The following is a 13,379-nucleotide window of genomic DNA, read 5'->3' on the forward strand; positions in this document are numbered from 1 at the left end:
CACTACCCACTGCACTAAGTAAAGGTCACGGCAACACCTGCCTGACAATCTAGAATTCCTTCTGAATAATTTCCGTCTTTTTGGATTCCAAAAGAATACCTTCGAAGTTGGCAGTCCTGCACCGATGACAGGGAGAAGTAGGCTGCCTTAGCATGAGATGATAGTTCGGCCTCAGTAAAGTTTTGGTCTAGCTTAAATGCCTCCCTCATTGTCACAAACTAGTCGAGGTCCCATCCAGAGTGATCCATGAGAAAAAGACTTCTTTGGAGACGTCTGTATCAGTGACCTGAATGCTTAAACTGCAGGCTACATTGTGTGCGGCCGTGACTGCAGGCTGACAATCGGAGGCACGAAGATGCCGCATTTTGAGTGACCTTCGCCTCGATGTGATTACTAGAACACTGAAATTCCCACTGGGTGCATCATTGGCCAATCAGGAAAACCGAACCAGATTGCGGTTTCCGATACTTTCTGGATTGTTGAGGAAATAAACCCAGAACTGAGTCCTGCCGGAAATCAAAATAGGGCGATATTTTTAAGGCTTGAGGACGTACTCAACCCCTTTCTACATCGAAAAATAATCAGTGAGTACGGGACGCCAAAAAACTGGCTGTTATAAAAACAGATCAGCCTAGAGAGACGATTTGACCTCAAAGATTACATTCGAGGCGTGGTGACCTTCATTCCACAAGGATCAGTCGTCTTCTTAAAGTCACTAAATTTATGGTGCACATAAGTTACCTCTTAGTGCAGCTGTAAAGCCACCGCACTTTGCAGGTAGAAAATGCGTAAAATTACCAACTTCAGCATGAACACGTCGGTCAAGGAGGTGTCAAGATTGATGAGAGCTGTGCTTTCATCCTATTTTTTTGGCATTCCATTTTTATGCGAATCATGGAGACAACTGTTGCTGTCATTGCCAGCCAAGAGAAGAGTGACTATGACAAAAAAATTGACAAGACTTTACAGACTGCATATTTTCGACAGAATATGCGTTTTTTGGTTCACCGTCTGCTTTCAGATTTTTTTAGGAAATTTTGATTGACAGACGACTCAAGGTATTAAGTCGGCTCCAAAATAATCCTAAGCAAGCCTGGCTTAAGGCCTTTCTATTTTTTTTGCAAAATGTGGGAGAGTAGTTTAAAACATGACTCGAAAAGTTAATTTTTTGAAGAATGGGATATTTTACAATTCTGTTAATTGCAAACCGTTTTGTCAAAGGATTTACTTTTATCTGCGGTCTTCTCACTCGTCCGTACAGGCGGTAATACACCTTCTTTCACCCTGACACACCTTATTACGTCTTCAGAGACCGCCCTGTCGGTAATGTTGGGAAATAAACTCTCTTCAAAGGACGAAAATAATCTTGGCATCGTCGCTTTATTGCTTCGTTTCATTACCGCAGAAGAATAGCACCCACTACAGAGGGCCGAATAAAAAAAACAAGTGAAGCAAATTGACGACCTCTGAACAATTAACTGAGGGACAAAGTGAAATTAAGCTGGACCTAAACATTATGCTAAGGCATTCTGAACGGGAAATCTTTCGTTACTTTAGAAATGAAAAGTTAACTCATTAAAACCATTTTTTTGTAATGGAAATGGGAATTCCAGCACTCACTCTTCATTTTGGGTGTCTCTGCCCCTTTTGACACCGAAGGGGAGAAATATTCAGTTTGCCTCCTCTGGGTTTAGGGTCAATCATTATCATCGTCATGAGAAAAAACGTTTTAGGATTACAATCTTTTAATTGTTCTTCTGTGAAGATTCCATTACGAATATTCGAATCTACTTATATGTGTGGTTTGTATTTTGTTATTTGTGAGTTTTAACAAAACCCACCTATTTAATCAAAATAATATATAAAAGAATTTTGTTAGGATACTTCGTTGAAACTAGGCGGTCTACAAAAATTTTGAGAAAAAAATTGGACTGAAAGTCAGCAACATTAATATCAAACGGGAAAAAAGTGGAACAAAATATGAAAGATCTCGACTTATTGTGGCTCCCCGAGATTTCTCTAAAGACGGGAGAAGACATGCCGCACAGGCTTGGGGCTGCTGACATGGATTGGAGGGCGGGCGGCTAAGTGGACGTTGCCAAAACCGAGAGTTAAACAAACCATCAAAGCACCACACTTCTTCGAACAAGTGAACAAACATGACTTCGACTTAGTTGCTAGCCTTGTTTAAAATAATAACTTACTCTCTTAATTACAAAGAAAAACGATGATGATTCACCATAAATGGGGGAGTTTTTCGAGGTGTCGATATCCTTTAAGGTCAACGGTAATGCTCCAGTTTGCTGTAGGGTCCTATTAAATAAGAAATACGTCTTAGTGGATTGCTTAAAACGAAAGAAAGTTATATTTTAATGGACACGAAACTCTACTTTTTACCTGTGGTTGTCATTTCACCACCTCAGCATAAGTGGAGACGGAACGATTGTGAGAAGAGGGCAGCAGGATTACTCAAGCGGGTTAGACATATCCTCAGCCCTGCCAGGCAGTCACTGTATTCAGGGCTCTAAATGACCACCAAAGCACAGTCATCACCTACACCGCCCCCCTACACATCCATTAACCTCATCTGCCTACCCACCACAAGTATTAGTGACACTGTCGTCGCTACCGTCTCGTGGAGGGCGATTCGTTGTTCACATTCGAGACCTCGGTACTCGAGGCCTCATTGTTTGATTACTCCGGTTGAGCTCTGCATGGCCTCTGTGCTCACCTCCAAATTGCTAGTACACCATAGTTATAACTGTCGACCTGAGGTTGACATTCTCATTTAGGATGAGATACTTGATCGATTGCTAAAAATGGACCTAGTATTCCTCATTCTTCTGTTCAGACTCTCCACACATCCGCCCGTCAGCAGGCACACTTTTGCGTCGAATAGGTTTAGTGTCTTGACAAATCAGGATTTCGACCAGGCTGATAATCCGCTGTCATCAATCCGGCCTCCTGATGACTTCATGAAGACATTATAAAGCATGGATCTAGGGAGGATTGAACTGCAGATGTGCTGAAGAAGTTGGTTGGTTATTGGCAGAAATGGCAAGAATGGAACGCCCTGACAGCAATACGGTGGTCGGAGTCGTGGAGACTGGAGAGCCAGCGCAAGTGACAGGAAAGCTGACCTGACCTTTTTTCGGATGCAAAAGTGACAATTTCACAAATTGAACTTGCGTAATAATAAAAAATATTCCTCAGATAAATATCCTAAGCATCATTATTTGTAAAAAGTTTGCTTATTAGTATAAGAATAATGCAAATGTCTTTGTAACGCTTTAATTGTTTGCTAAACTATCTGTTTTGGTTGAGGGCCACTTAAAGGCGCCGTCAATGCACGTCTGCCAGGCGGTCTGGCCTTCGGGCGTGTTCTACCCAAGTGCTGTATCTGATTGGGCACTATAACCAGGGTGTTACAATTATTGTTCCTCAATTTTATGCGATTAGTTATGACAATGTGAGGTTCATTATTTTTGCCTTAAGAAAGAAGACAATAGATCCATTTGCTGCTTCGCATTCGAAGGAAACGTCGGAATTAAAACCACCATTTTATCATTCGAAACTCATTTGAATTGCCTTGCTAATTTAATTTTCCAATTTAAATATTTATATCAATTAAAATTAACCAAAAGTGTTTACTTTAGGATCAAATATAATGGCGTTTGAATGCGCTCCTCTAGGCGACGTTGTCCCCTCTATTTCAAAAGTATTCGTCGACTTACTTTTTGTATTTCATTTTTCAAAGGCGAGAGCAAAACGCGGACAACGTGCCAAAAATATGAAAGCGTTTATTATTAACTCAAAGGTGCACGTTTTTATTAAAATTAAAAGGCTTGAGTCGTTTTACACTTGCACCGCGTACTTCCCATGCAAAAACAAAAATGTTATTTTGGACACAAATGAATGCAAACTTTGTATCATTATTCCATTCCTCAAGTTTTGGCATCCGATGCTCAGGTCAGGAAGTTTGGTATCATAACTTGCAGAATTACGAGTTATGGATCTATCGAAAATGGGTCCAGCGCCCCAGAGCCGAAAGAAGAGTTAATACTAGGACAGAATAGGTATTCTTGATCTACAGAAAACATGGGAGCCACAGGCATGGCTCAGAAGCTGGTCTACCCGGCAAAGTTACAGCGATGGAGCATCTAAGTGGTCCTTTTACTAAAATCGGGAGTTGTAACCCTCCCTCGAATTTGCAGCCTTAGACGTTACCTGTCATCTGTTATTGCAAGGTATGAAGGTCTCACGACCCCAAACTTCCATGCGTGGCTTCATCACGACTTTTCCTTTCCAGTTTGCGAAGATGCAAATCCATTTTTTCATCTCTCACATGAAACCCTATTACAAGTTGAAGTCATTCTAATGAATGGCTACGCACATTTCTTCATTTCTGTCAGAAACGGAGAACCTCTTCTCTCTTGCTTACCGTCGCGAGGTTTCAGCAGTCAATCGTCAGAATCACGTTCATCAAGCCCTTATTCGAAGGTCTGTCCTACTAGCCCATTTCACCGAATGATTGCGCCTTTACAGGTGAGTCAAACTTCAATTGCAAAGTGAAGGGACTGCAACTACACCCATCAAATGTAGTTGTCATCGTGGTTATACGAATTCCTAATAAGAGGAACGCATTGGATATTAAAAAATGCGGAGCGGACTGTCATATGGAAATACATCAGTGCTTCGTAAAACAACGTAAAAATGGAACAAATTTTACAAGTACCTACATGTTATAAGAGGTCATTTCAGCAACCCGTTCTGAAATCCGTACGAATATTTTCAGTCACCTTGTATTCGAGTCATATCTCCCTTCGATCTGAAAATGTAGCACCGTAGATGGTTTTGCGGTTGACCGTTTCAAATGGTTCAAGTTTGGGATCATTTTAGGTTTTCTTATAGCTGTCTTGCAGATCACAATATTGCGACTATTGACAAAGGCAGCCGTGGTGTTTCAGCCTCCTGTTCGGAGTCTTCACAGACAGCCCTCCTCAGCACTCCTAACGGTCAGGATGGATGGCCTTTTGGATGTAGCGCCTTGGGCCTACATTCGCAGAATTAGTAAAACAAAAAATCTGGGCTCCAAAATTTAAATCTGATCCAAATACTATTTTGTGCAAGCTGGTAATTCCCAGGTTCGGTTAATTCTGACAGCTTCTCAAAGGCTTGTTCTTTTTTCTCAAGGATGGGGAAAAACTAAGTAACTTGCTGATTTACGAAGATAGCCACAACAAACTTCAATGAATGGTCACTTTTCCTTTGCGTTATATTTTCAGAAAATTCACTGGTTTTCCGTTTACCTCCTCTTTTGATCTTGACAGTGTAGGCTGAGTTGATGCAATTGGAGGTCGCTACATGAATGGAGGACTATACTGGTCAGCCAAGTCCCATGAACGATCGGGTTCCGATGTCCCCTGGGCTCTGAACAAGGCTGTCTCAGTCGCCAAATCCTCCAAAATTAACGGTCTGTTGCCTGAAACGCATCCATTTATGCAGACAGGTGGAATATGTCATCTTTGCATCACTAAACTAGGCTTCGTCTTAGACCCTTTTTTGTCCGAGACAATTTACAGATAGGAATAATTTCTGTATACGGAGGAGTTTTCGTGAGGAATTTGTGAGGAGGGAATCAAATGCCTTCTTACACACCTGAATATACCCTGCCTACATTACCTGATTCTCAGGTAGTTTTAAATCACCGACTACGATGTAATGACTGGGGTAGAACACAGACCAAGAATATTGCCGAGCAGGAGGCTCTAGGGGGGATTTAGACTATTAAGTAATTCAATGATTTGATTAATTTTGCAAGTACTTTAATCCTACAGATTGTGCGTCAGTGGCTTTGGACCGTGTTGTTCACCTCACATTCAATGAGCAGTTGCTATCAGACAGCCATTTCAAGTCTCCTTCACATCCGCAAAAATGTGATCTTGTACAGCTATTGGTAGCTATTCTTCGTAATGAAGGCCAACTTGACGTTTTAAAGGCCTCTAAGGGTTCATTTCGAGTGCACAAATTTGTCAGGATCCACGTAACTTGCCATTAGTGTTTTCCATTCAATGCTCGAAAAGTAGGAGTACCAAGTTTCTGGCCAGCGGCGGACTGGATGAGGAACTGGGAATTTGCATTAGTGTCTTAGAGTTAATCGCTCTATTCACCCATTCGTCCACGTCCTTCTACTAACGAATAACCAAATGAATCCACTTCAGAGGCATCCATCCAGTCCGGATGTGCGTGTGAGCTCGGATCCAGTCGAATTGCCTAGCAGTAAATGCAACGGGGATTGGGAACACCGCGTCTGCTGACTGGGTGCCGGGGAGAGTAGGTGGTCTTATTTCCACTTGTCTAAGGTGTTGTGACCAGCCTTGATGTCATGGTAATTGCAAGGATATATAAAGTAACTCTGTGCTTGACACTGGCCAATCATGGGAAAGTGAAGGCGCGCGCAAGATTCCAAACACCTCACAAAGCGGTTGGGAGACAGGTGTAAGAAAGAAAATATCTGGAGAATAAAAGCAGGAACGTCTTCTGAGGCTAAAAATCCGCGCTATCATTTTACTAAATCATTTGTTCATTCAAGTACCAGAAATCAAGGCAATAAATTGTTTAATTGTTAACTGTGTCAACAATCGTGGATACACTCAGGCATTATTTACACTTAACGAAATCAACTGCTCTGAATTTCTCTAGCAGTCTACTTATTCACCAATTTATAAATCTCAGCTTCCTTAATCCACTCACTCACTCCGAATTTAGTAGTATGTTCCACAACCCATCTGTCCGACCATCCCTTTGTCCAACCGTCTGCAGATTACTAATTTCGAAATTGCATATGGAACAAGGTCGCATTATTCAGCTTTCCAGTTGCAAAAATAACTGATGCGGTGGATTCATTATTCGCAAACGATTTAGTAATCTCTCTTCTTCTCCTCAGGATTTATCTGGTACACAGCAGTATTCATGACAATTAAATTCATAGGCAAGATCAGTGGGTGATTGAAGGGTGGCATTTTTGAGACAGCCATATCTACACGTGAAAAGTTAGCATTCATCGAGGTCACAGTGGTCTATTTGTGATGCGAGAGCCTCTTCATACACAGTCCCGTCCGTCCTTCGGATGATGGACTTGCGAATATTCTCGTTCAGCCAGCCCTAGAGGAAGGGATTGGCACAAGTTGAACTTAGCGCAAGCAAGCGAGGTAAGAATCTTGTAAGTTACCTCATTGGTAATCAACATGGACAATTTTCCCAAATTCTTGGAAGCATAAAACACTTAAACATCTAAATTTAATGGGAGCTATTAATGTTGGAGCTGCGGCAGAGGTGATTGAGGGAAAAATCTAATGTATGTGTTCTCTAACCTAGTAAACTATCCTTTAATAATTTGCAAGAAGATAGTCGAACATTCGAGAACGTCGAGCTCTACCCCAGTGCCCCTACTTAGTCACCATCACGTGTAGCCGGACGTTAACTGTGCAAAGAGCCACTAGGAGGTCAAGGTCAATCAAATGTTGCATTTGTGCTAGGCTGGAACCAATAGGTGCCTTTTGCAGTCATCAAAATCGCCACCCTTTAACTATAAGGAATCTTAAACCCCACGTTTTCCAAAGATAGTAAAAGAAATTAAACGCTTATGAGTAAAATGCTTTAAGCCTCTAAAAAGACTCAAATAAGTGGGAACCAACACATCAACTGAGCCAGATGTCTTTCACTTCGCCTTGACACACCCGTTGCAGCGATTCACCCATCAACCTTTGCTTATATCACATTGGATTACTGCCTTTAGTACAAAATAAGCCACTAGCCTTTGCCAAAAGATAAAATGGGATCAGTGTCAAATCAGTGGTCAGTTCCGCAAAAGGTCAAATCGTTCTCAGTAACTGGGTGACATTAACACATTTTACTCATTTTCCATTTTATTGTAAATTATTTCAAATGTTGCCTTGCTTTTAATTATTAGACTTGTGAGTTTTAAGGACAGGAATTTGAAATTCATGGCTGGACAGTCGTTGCAGAAGGTAACGTTAAGGTACTTTAATTCTACGGATTGTGTTTCAGTGGCTTTGGGCTACGCTGTGCACCATCCAACCCTTCCATACGTCAGTAGGCAGTGTGATCCTTCATACCACTGGCTTTTTGAGACTTCGGCAAAAGCTTCGAATGTCATGAAGCTTTTTGCAAGAAATTTCCCTTCGTAATGCTTACAACTCAACTAGTGACACAACCATGATTGACAGCTTGCAAGGCGCAATACTGATTTAAACCACTTGGAACTTATGATATTTTATTTCCTCTTGGATGATCCGCGGTGGGGAGTAACCACTTTGGGAAGTATTCCAGACTGCCTAACTGTGTTTTATATCGAGCTTCTACCATGTACTACTCTATGCAAAAGCGATTGTCCAAATGCGACTTAAAGAAGGGGGCATGTCTTCAGGCTACGACATGGTTGACGGTTTCAATAAGTTGATTTTGAATAAGTGTACTTCCGTATCTATCCCTTCACTCCTAAAGCCCCCTTAGGGCAGGACTCACAGCTTAAGTGCATTTCAAATGCCACTGTCGTTTCATTTCTTTCTTAATAAATTGCTTCGACAAGTACCTTACCTCTGTGATGATTAGGTGGAATATACAGTCAAATGAACCAGAATTGTTCGTTTATTTGGAACGTGTTAGCTCATCGCTGTCACCAATTCCGTCTCTGGGTTTCCTCTTATATTAGTATAAAAGAGTTCTTAGGATTTGTACGAGCAGAACGTCATGGTGACTATAAGGGCGGTGACTTTAGAGTCCACGAGGCTAGACGCACCACTAGGACGTGCTTGGTAGACAATGTGAAGAAAATTGAAGTCTACGAATCGGAATGCAGCAATGCTTGGAGAGTTTTCTCAAAGATTTTACTAAGCTGGCATTAAAAAGTGAGGCAGACACGATATTGTTGAGGTTATCAATACGAAACCTTCTTTATAGAAACCTTCTATTGGGAGGCGCCTTTTGAGTAGGCCTGCATGTCGCAAAATAATGCTTGACAAGTGGGTCAATCAAATTGTCCTGACACTATTGCTGCACTGTAAACAGCATTTCCATAAATCAGGTAATTTTAAAGATGTTCCCAACCATTTTTAAGATGGCATCAAGTTTTCTGACTAACCCTCAGACTTTTTTCAGGTCACACAAAATTAACTGGAGTCTTACGGTTAAGCTTTTAGTTTCACCCACACTGTCATGGTTTGTTCGATGCAAGCTTTTACCTAAGTAACTTATGTATAGTTGGTAAACAATTAAAACCGTTTTCTTTATTCATTTGTAAGATTTGGAAAAGCGTCACACGTGTTCTGTGTGAGAACAATGCCGCTAAAAGAAGAGCGAAAGTGACCCCATCAATCCACCCACTGCCCACCGAGGTGGGAGAATATTTGATTCCAATGTCAGCAGTGCGCAGCTACATTCTTCCTGCGGATCTAAGATTTGAACCTCTCAGGGGCAGTCTAGTGCTCTACAACTAGTGGCTACGCTAGAAAAGTTGGTCTAAAGTGAAAACAGACTATATTATAGGTGCCTCATCTTATCCTATCAAGTAAACTGTTCTAACATCATTGAAATGTAGACAGCGAGTATTTCCTTTAAGAAAACGTTTCGTAAGTTAACGTCTTTGAATATTTACATCCTGCTCATCTTCTACCGCTTATCACAGCGATGATGGATACTATTTTAGGGTAATCATCAAAGGTGACACCTCGTCTGTTCCATTTATCCACTCACAACTGATTTCTTCCTTCCAAGTTTAGGAGTTTGCCCTACCAGAATGGTAAATTATTGAGTTCTGGAAGAATATCCGCATCTAGGCGAGGCCGACCAATAAAGACACTGGAGGCCCCATCTGTAGGGATTTGATTGGTCATGGCACTTCGGCGGACATTAGCACACTTCACGTGTCACCAATCAGGAGGGAGGGGGGAGTTAACTAGCAAAGGAAACTCCTGGGACACTCTAGTGCTCCGAAATAGAACCGCCATTTCTACGTGCAGAAGCATTTATTTAAGGCGCGGTATTCGCTGCATGTTTTATCCGAAAGGACTACCATCGTGTTGTGGGATCATTTGACTGCCAATGCAAGCGGAGCAACTTGCACTCCTACACTTTGCAGTGACACCAAACTAACGAGGAATGGCATAGGAAAATTTTTTTATCTTCAAATGTAAATAAGTGAGATAATCCAAACACTTACGGGGGACCGGGGTCCAAAGTGTTCGCCAATATTTTAGGCGGCAAATTCCATTTGAGGGAAAATTCCTTTGTATTGCCAAAAAATTTCAAAGGTGTTTAAATTGACAAAAATTTGTGCAATTGACCCCTCTATTTTCCACTAATTAGTCTTCTTGATCTAAGTATCTAAAACCGGTGGAAGAAGGGAAAAGCCGAAGAAAATATTACAAAATGGAGGCTACTAAAATGTGACAAAAGCTGTCTATTCGAAAAAAGTTTTATTGCCTTCCGCTGCATGTTTCATTTATTCTACCACACTGCCTTCTCAAAGATGGGCTCTTTTCTTACAAAGTAGCAGCCTGGTTACCTGTGAGGAATAAAAACGTGACGAGAACAAACTAGGGAAATCTTTTTTTCCGTGTGCAGGATTACCATGGAGGAGGTGAAAGGGGGTGTAACTCAGGGTGGATATGATGGCAAATTCTAGGCAACGAAATAACATGAACACAAGCGCCTAATGGGTAGTGCATGGGCTATGGCGTCTGGACAAAAAGGTGAGCTATTTAAGCCGCCGATAATTTTCTCCCAAAGGAGGTAAACAGGAGAAAGTTGGTGCAATTTCCAACATTGCGTGGCTCGCAATCAAGTTCTCTAGATTTGACTTATCCGTAGTCAAGCTGAGTTTGACATATGCATGACGCCTTTCGCAGAGAAAGACACCTAACTTTAAGTATACCAACACTTCCCTTCGCCTTTTCAACGCAATACTGACAGCCACTTAAATTAACCTCCAGGCCCTGATCTCCTGTTTCTTCTTGCAACTTCTCATTTTAGCATTAGCAAACGAAAAGGACAACATGGTTGGCTGTGATTCTTCCTGGAGAGGGATTATTAGTACCCATTAACAACAAGTCTATAAATAGGCTGTACATTTCATTGGGTTAAAGTTTACAGTTCATGTGGTTGTCGTTTACAGCTAGCTGCAATGCCTGCTTTAACATGTGGAAAGTTGTAAAATGTGTGCAGTTGATTCTGCTGTCTTGTGAGACATCAACGCCCCTCAATCTATCCCTTATATGCCCCTATATTTTCGCTCTCAAGCTCCTCACATTAAAAACACTCACATTCATGAGACCAAGTAAATCTTTAAGGTATGATTTCAGCTGGTAAGCTTCTACGACCACAGTTTGCAGAGGCTACTGGTTGAATTTGTTGCAAAAATAACCACATCAAAGTGAACTCTATCCTTAGTATTCTTGGTCTTCTGAACTCTTTCCACTAGAAAAGTCAGAGTTCCTCCTCTACTCAATGAAGAGTTGCTACTTGAAGGCTATTTTGATTACAACTATTGGTGGCTACCCTATGCAATGAAGGCCTTCTTGGTGTTTAGTTTATCCCTTGGCGTTCATTTCTAGTGCTTACATTTGCCACAGTGTTTTCCATTCAGTGGACTGAAACTAGGAGACCCAATCTTCTGTCCAGTGGTAGACTCAATGACTAATTACGACTTTGAATTACCGTCTTACCCTTTTTTCTCTCCTTTCAACTGCATGTCCCTTTATCTCTCCACTTAACAACCCTTCCATTCTGCACCCCTGAACTAACGAATAACCAATTGAATCCGCCTAAGAGGCATCCACCCAGTCAGTGTGCGCATATGAGCTCGGGTCCTGTTGTGTTTCTCAACAGCATTTATAGGAAGAGGAAGCCTTTAGCAAGGAAATCTTTATTGTTGATACGCAAAATCTGGCAATACGGATCGTGAACGCGCGTCTACTAGCAGGGTGCTGGAGAGAGTATGTGGTCACATTTCCACGCATCTACGGTACTTTGATCAGCCTTGATGTCGTAGCAATTACAAGAGCACTTAAAGTCTTCCTACGCGTGCTACCTGCCAGTTAGGGAAATTGAAGGGGAGCATGAGTTTCGAGACCTTCCAGAATGATTGAGAGTAAAGTGCGAAAGAGGAAACGTCCAATGAATCTAAGCAGAATCGTCATCTCAGGTTGAACTTCAATAAGGCTATTTTACTCATTTTAGTCATTCAATCAGCTTTCAGAAACCATGGCTTTAAACTGCTTATTTATCGACTGAATTATCTACCGTGGATACACTCAGGCAATGTTCATTCCTCATGAAATCATCTCCTCTTAGTATCTCTAACGGTACACTCATTCAATTACTTAAAAATCTCAGCTTTTTAGTCTATCCGCTTACACTGATTTTATTTGTTTATCCAACACCTCATCTCCCAATCCGTCCGTCCGTCTGTCTGTCCATCCATCCATCTACTCACCCATCTACCCATTAACCTGGTGTTCACTCATTCACTGATCTATCATGCCTTTTCTGTAGACCACTAATTTTGAAATCGCATGTGGAATAAAGTTGCGTTCTCTAGGTTTTAACTTACAAAATAAATAGCAAGCTGTCAAAATTATTTGCGAAATACTTTGTAGTTATTATCGTACACAACAGCATTTATAATAATCAAGTCGATAGGTGAGATTTGCGGTTGGTAGGGCAGTGGAGTTTTGAGATGGCCTTGTCTACATGAGAATAGTCAGCATTCATCGAGGTCACGGTGGTCCATTTGTGATGCGTGGACTTCTTCATACACCGTCCCGTACTCCGAATGATGAACTTGCGGATATCCTCGGTCAACCAGCCCTAGAGGAAGAGATTGGCACGTGTTGAACTTGGCGCAAACAAGTGAGAAATTAATCATGTAAACTACCTCATTGGAAGTCAACACGAACAATTTTCCCGAATTTTTGTAAGCATAAAACACTTAAACATTCAAATTAACTGAAAGCTATTAATGCTGGAGCTGCGGCAGAGGTGATTGGTGAGAAAATTTGATGCTCATGCTCTCTATCCTAGTAAATTTTCTTAAATAATTTTCAAGAAGACTGTTGAACATAAGTATCGTGCTCTGTTGAAGTCCCCCTACTTGGTCACTATTACGTTCAGCCAGACTTCTATGGTGGAAATAATCACTAGGAGGTCAAGGCCAAACAAATGTCACAAATGCGCAAGGCTAGAACCATTTGGTGCCTTTTGCAGTCATCGAAGTCGCCATCCTTTAAAAATAAGGAGTCTTAACCCCAAGTATTTGAAGGATTGTAAAACGCATTGAAAAGGTGTGCGTAAAATGCGTC

Source organism: Echinococcus granulosus (genome assembly GCF_000524195.1).
Source record: "Echinococcus granulosus chromosome Unknown EG_S00018, whole genome shotgun sequence".
NCBI lineage: Eukaryota > Metazoa > Platyhelminthes > Cestoda > Cyclophyllidea > Taeniidae > Echinococcus > Echinococcus granulosus.